The 7,325-nt window shown below is 37.5% G+C and overlaps 1 long non-coding RNA gene across 1 annotated transcript; it reads left to right on the forward strand.

Moving 5' to 3' along the window:
* Positions 1–4,089: 4,089 nt before the first annotated feature.
* LOC116408340 lies at positions 4,090–5,907 on the forward strand. Its single transcript, XR_004220884.1, has 2 exons — positions 4,090–4,159; positions 5,291–5,907. It is a non-coding gene; the product is annotated as an uncharacterized LOC116408340 (long non-coding RNA).
* The last annotated feature ends 1,418 nt before the right edge of the window (positions 5,908–7,325 follow it).

The following is a 7,325-nucleotide window of genomic DNA, read 5'->3' on the forward strand; positions in this document are numbered from 1 at the left end:
CCAAACTACAGGGGTCCTCCCCATTAACTACAGATGTACCAGGCTATACCCATTGTACCTTAACCATTACCCTCCCGGGGCCTATCCTAGGGGTACACATCCTGAGGGGCCTATTTTAGCAAACCCCTACATTTGTATTCTCAGCGCAGGTACTGGGCTGCTGTGAGCTTCCTGAGCCTACGGATAGACACAATGTACAGTATAAAATACACAATACAAGGCTGATTAGTAATTAACAAGATCCAAGATGGGGAGCTACTATGGACAATTTTGAAGGCCTGGATCTAATGTTGCAGGGCTGCTTAAACTCCCTCCTGGTACACTAACTTCATTATATAAAATACAGCATTTCTAGCCTTTCAGTCCAAAAGATCTTACAAATTAGCACTTTTGAACTCGCACCTTTGAAGTTAAAGGTTTTCACACCTGGAAAATCTAAAGCCTTGAATGTTATATTAAACCATACATCATGCTGACCAGATTTCTCCCTTTCTACAGAAAAATATACTACAAATAACACACTCTTCTAGGAATCCAGTCCCTAAACCCCATCACTTTCTATAGCCTTACTGTGTTCCTTTTCCCATGACCCTGTATGTTTTCTGCTCCACATAATCTCTTATTCGATAATGAAAGAATCTTTTATTCACTAGTTATAAATTATGGATTATTTAGTATGTTTGCATGGGAATGTTCCTATCTAATTCCCAATCTCTCCACTTTAGATCACTGGCTATGTAAGGGTTAATTTTCATGAGCTTCCCGTAGCCAATAAAAAGGATCACTGCTTTATGATGCATGTTGGCTACCTTTGATTCATGCAATTTTACTGCTATTTTTATAGATATAAAAATGATTATAAATTTGTAAAGAGCAATGATAGAAATGTCATATGCCATACAGGTTTTATTTCATTGCCAGGGGTTAATTGGAACTTACTATCTCTCTTTTTCGATTGGCTATAAAAATGCCTGTGCTCCCCATTAGTAGGATGATTCCCCCAAGCATCGAAGTTGGGTGGTTTAAGGACTCTTCTGTAAGAAAAAAAGAAACAAAAAATAATTGGCTAGTGGCAACTTAGTTATTTCAATCCTGTGTCTAATTTGACAAGGAGAGTATCCCCTAAATGAGAATTTTAGAGGGCACACATAAGGTTGTTCTGAGTAACGTGACAAACCTCAAAGTGAGCTTTATGGTTTAAGTTGGCCTTATACCTACATTTCCGCTTGTTTGTTGAGGTTGCCCAATAGGTGGAACTTTACCTGATACAGCTACCCAAAAACTGGGCCAAATCAGGCTCGTTGAATATGTGGTCCCCGGTCAATAATCATGGGATTTCTATGGGCTCACAGAGACTTGTCAGGAAGATGACTGCAACAATTTAATTTCTAACCCGCCCAATCGATATTTGCCCAATTTCCTTGCATATATTTATTAGGCAACCCACAGAGCGCAAACCGAACACAAGCCAATATGCTGGAAACTCAAAGCCTCATTTATGACTGCAGATTTAAGTAATACAACACTAAATTAGCGGCAATTGTTTCATGTATTGAAGCCATTTATTAAAAAGGAACTTGGGTCCAAACATGCTCCTTGCATATAATTGTGGTAAGTGCCATTGCACTTGTTCAGTCTGATCAGATGAATTGTGCAAAAGTGCATCTATTGAACCCTGGAATTGCTGCCGCCGAAAATGTGTCCATAAACTCCAGTGTTCCCACAAGTGGTTGTGTCAATTGCTTAAACAGTCTTGTGCCAAAAGAATAACATGCTAATGCTGTTTTAATGCTGCTCGCGTGACACGACACAATCCCCACTCTGAAAATATCAGCCATGATTTGCAACCAATTTACAGAAAAGGGCACCCACAATTGCATTAATTTTGGTGCAGCAGATGCAAATGTGTTAGAGCAACTTTGTATTTGCCTGCAATGGCACTGGAATTCTGGGGGAAAATGCTGCATTTTGGTGGGGGACGACATGACAACAACACTGGGGGGTGCCAGACCCACTGGGACTTCCGCCCAATACCACTCCATGGACCCCAGCTGTGGGCCAACAGTGGAAGGGAGATTAGTGGGGGAGTGCAGTTGGGGACTGTGCATGGGTCGGTGGGATCCACGAGGGCCAGGGCCCATTGGGTTTTTTCCTGGTGCCCCACCAGCCTAGTCCACCCCTGCATTCAAAAATTGCACACTGCACTGTGTATGTAAATAAACTTTCCGTATGGAGAGGCCAAGTAGTAAGATTTCATAGGCCCTGTGTGCACTTAATGTTACCCAAGCAGGGGTGGGGTCCTGGGGACATCACTGAGGTAACTAGGACTCCAAGGATAAAAGAGACATATTGAAATAGAATATGCATCCCCTTGTAATACCTGCAAAATGTAACCTATAAATTAGGAATGTACTGTGTTCTTCTTTTTAATAAAATCAGTAGAATTATTTGCCAGATATAGAAAATACAGGCAAAGCTGTCAATTCTATTAAGGTTTATTTTATCAAGCCCTTATCTTATCAGCTCCATTCAATTCCTTATTGCATATTACACAACTCTGTGCCGCATTGTGCTATTATATTGCTGCTCTGAAACACCCCCCTCCTCCAGCCAATCAATTACAGCCCTGTTGTGCAGTTATTATGCGACCTGGGCATTATGCTTGGAACGTCGTGTTCTGACATTCGCTTAATAGATACATAGCAGCAAAATACACATGACTGTATTATTTAAACAGTATTTTTTTCTACAATACAGTCCAACCCAGAAAGTGCTTGTGATAAACCTTTTCTGTTTGTTTTGATAGCTATTCACCTAACCTTCAGCATTTTAGCTTCAGGAATATTATGAATAATTGTGGTCTGAGAAGCTGCTACAGATTTTGGACCTGTTATCCAGAATGTTTGAGACCTGGGGTTTTCCATACTTTAGATCTCCATACTTTGACTCAAATCAATCAATATAATCAAATCATTTACACAAATCATTTAAACATTCAATGATCTGCATTGTATTGTTTTGCCTCCACTAAGGATTAATTATATCTTAGTTGGGATCAAGTACAGGTACTGTTTTATTATTACAGAGAAAAGGGAATCATTTAACCATTAAATAAACCCAATAGGGCTGTTCTGCCCCCAATAAGGGGTAATTATATCTTAGTTGGGATCAAGTACAGGTAATGTTTTATTATTACAGAGAAAAGGGAATCATTTAACCATTAAATAAACCCAATAGGACTGTTCTGCCCCCAATAAGGGGTAATTATATCTTAGTTGGGATCAAGTACAGGTACTGTTTTATTATTACAGAGAAAAGGGAATCATTTAACCATTAAATAAACCCAATAGGGCTGTTCTGCCCCCAATAAGGGGTAATTATATCTTAGTTGGGATCAAGTACAGGTACTGTTTTATTATTACAGAGAAAAGGGAATCATTTAACCATGAAATAAACCCAATAGGGCTGTTCTGCCCCCAATAAGGGGTAATTATATCTTAGTTGGGATCAAGTACAGGTACTGTTTTATTATTACAGGGAAAAGGGAATCATTTAACCATTAAATAAACCCAATAGGGCTGTTCTGCCCCCAATAAGGGGTAATTATATCTTAGTTGGGATCAAGTACAGGTACTGTTTTATTATTACAGAGAAAAGGGAATCATTTAACCATGAAATAAACCCAATAGGGCTGTTCTGCCCCCAATAAGGGGTAATTATATCTTAGTTGGGATCAAGTACAGGTACTGTTTTATTATTACAGAGAAAAAGGAAATATGTTTTTCAAATTTTAATTATTTGAATAAAATTGAATCTATAGGAGATGACCTTCCCATAATTCCGAGCTTTTTGGATGATGGGTTTCCGGATACTGGATCTCATACCTGTAGCAGTAAAAGTAAATACACAATCTTTGTATATGTGTTAGGTGAAATTGCCCTTTTAGCTGCAAGTCTCAGTTTCCCCAAGAGACCTATTAAGCTTATTAGTTACAATTGTATCTCTGTGCAGGTTTTACTTGTTAAGTTTTCTGGGCTCTCTGCCAAAAGTGACTTATTTGATTAAGTTTGAGACACTTTGTATCTTTTTTAGCATTCAGTGCAGGAGATCAAAGAGAAATGAGGGACTTTTCAATAAGACAGTTCGGGATACTTGGGAGGTATGTACATGCGCAGAATTTATCGGCAACTGACCAAAATAATTAAACCTGTCCGATCGTCATGGTATGAAAATTATCGGGACAATCATTCTGAGCCCACACACAATCTGAAAATCATACAAAACTAGGTTTCATATGATTCTATAGGTGTGTGTATGGCCAGCTTTACTCTAATCAACCAGTGGCAGGTATAGATAATCAGATGCTAGGCACAGGGGAATTCCTCCGCCTCAATCCCAGCAAGCATTGCAAACTAATTCAGTCTGAATCCATATTGTCTAAAAACATTCACATTTAGGGGGTGATTTATCAACGTTAGAGTTTTTTTTAATTATAATTCGAAAAACTTGACCGTAAAAATTCACCATCTAAAAGCTTGCAAGCTTCTATAGAAGTCAATGGGAGTTGTCCTAGGCAAAGTCAAGCCATATTTCCATATAAGTCGAAGTTTTTGAGTTTTTCCCTTTTGTAAACTCAAAAAATTCTAAGTGTTTGAGTTTTTTATTCAAACAAGTTTTCCTTATTAATAAATAAGCAAGCATTCGATATTAGAGTTTATTCAATTTAGAAAAATAAACTCAATTTCACAAACTTGAAAATTGTTAAAAACAGAAATCAGTACAGCGAACAATGATTATAACCCTTAACACCTATTGCGTTTCATCATCAGGGGTGTAATACTGTACCCGCTCCCCACCCCCAACACACTCAGTACCCAATATTTCACAAATGATGGCAATTATCACATATCCATCATAAATAACAATATCAATACTAACCATGTGTGATTGACACCAAAGGTTCTTACATTATATAAAAATTAAAGTATTTTTCTTCTTTGTATATTCCCCCAAAAATAGTTCCTTAAATATATATATATATATATATAATATATCTTTCCCTATTAGGATCTATCAGAGATCGAATATACATAGTGAGGCTACAATGTAAAATAATAACTGTGTGTGATTTTCACCATAAGTTCTTGTGTTATATAAAAACAAGAGTATTCTTCCTTTATATATCATTGCATATTTTTGCATTATGCTTTGATGGTATTAAGACAGAAGGTTAGCGAAGTTGCATTTGTCCTATGACCATAATATTATCTTTTCCTTATCTTTTTTTCAGATTATGGGATCATTACGGCTGTATGGCTCGGGATTGACTTCATGTACGGAACAGCACCTTTCCTTTAGTGTGCCAATAACAATTTTTTTAATTACTTGTAATTACTTTATTACTGAACACAATGATCCAAGATTAGACATAGTTACATACTGTGACTGGTTGGGGTGAAAAATAAGTCACTTCAGTTCAACCAGATACTCTGTTTTTGTTCAACCTAGTGGAGAACAAACAAAAACTAAAGCATTACCAATTCTGCATGTAGCGACAGGTAAAGTGGTTCCAGCATATAAACTATCAGGTAATTTTGCTGGAACAACATCTATCTGTTTTAATAATTAATTGTCTCAGAAAACCATTTGCAGAAACTTTAAAAACAGAAATACTTTATAGCGAGTCAGTAGCCACTAGCTAAACTACATGGAAGATTTTGTTGAATGGTGTAGGATCGACAGATCGCATCCTACAAGTTAAATGTAGTTGTACAGGCCAGAATATAATGGATCTGATACAAATCTGTTGTGTAAACTACATGGAAGATTTGCCACCTAACACAACACGCCTACCTGAATTGAAATCTACCCTTGCATTCAACCCAATAAAATTTGATGGTATCTGAATGGCTTTTATTCTAATTGAAATACATTGACTGTTGGATGAAGCTGCAAGAACAAAACCCTCCATCCGACTTTGTCTGGTCCAACTTACATTAAATCAGGGAGGCCCAAACTTTGTAAAATTGTGTGCTGCTGCATGACAAGTTTTTCTGGGTCAAATAAAATCTGACCCACAAAATTTAAACTAAATCTCCAATGTAGTTTAGCCCTTGCCTGTATGTGGCCCCTAAACAATATCAGCCTCATCCATATTTAATTGAGGGTCAATCAGATAGAGATTACACCATGGACACAGTGCATCTTCCTTTATATACCCAATTTGTCTGCATGAATCTTTCTTAGATTCCAAGCTGCACATTAAACTCTTGATTTAGTCCCAAGAGTATTTGTCTTTGCAGCATACAATGTGAAGGTCAATAAAAGACTCTAGAAACAATGCACTTGAACAGTTCAGTACAACAATTATGGAAAATGAATACCGACAGAACAATCAATTCAGTTGCATTATCTCTGTCTGATGGCACACAATACATTCATTTTATCTGTGAGTGGAGCAAAAGGAGGTCTAAAAACAAAGGAGGTAGCAGATTTCCTGGTAAGCCCTCCCAAACCTATCTGGCCTGGACTGCGGGAACATCAGAGATTGCCGGGGTAACAAAACAGTTAATATATCCAAAGCCATAGATGCAGAATAGTATAATGTTTACACATATGGGCCTTGCTTCACAAAAACTGGCAACTTCTACATGAGGGAGATTAAGGGGGTTGCACATGGCATCATTTATGGGGAACACTGGGAGATGCAAAACTCTGGTAAGCACTGAACAGGAGTTTTAAACAAAGAGAAAAGAAGAGATATTTACTCTCCACTATTTCAAGGGGAGCTTATTGTTATTTTGAACCACAAATTCTTCAGTCAACCTGTCAAGGATGGTGCATGCCTTCATATGGAAGCCATCTGATCCATTAGTATGGTTCTGGATACAGAATAGTGGCGTATGAAGATAGATTGAAAAGATTTTATTTTCATGTCCCAGTCTGAGAAAATTATGAGGAATCTGGAAAATCATAATCAGTACAGAGTAATGCAGTTTGGCCTTTCTACAATGTCTCAAACTTTTAGAAAAGTGCTAGCATCTCTTCTAGCAAATTTGAATGATATTCTATTAAAAGAAAGTTCTGTACAAAAGATCAGAAAAGATACAGTCTTGATCTTTAACAGTCTGTGGAATCATGGCTGAATGATAAATTCAGAAAAGTCTAGCCTGCTACCTTGTCCAAATCTCAAGTTTCTAAGCAGGGGTTTTTTTTGTGTCTTTAGCAGAAGGCAGAACTCAAGACATTCAAAAGCCAGTAGCACAGCTGAGTAAATTCCAAATGTATTCAGTCCTGGTTTGCCAGCAGATACCTAGGAAGTGAAT

This window comes from Xenopus tropicalis, chromosome 1, assembly GCF_000004195.4.
Source record: "Xenopus tropicalis strain Nigerian chromosome 1, UCB_Xtro_10.0, whole genome shotgun sequence".
Taxonomy (NCBI): Eukaryota; Metazoa; Chordata; class Amphibia; order Anura; family Pipidae; genus Xenopus; species Xenopus tropicalis.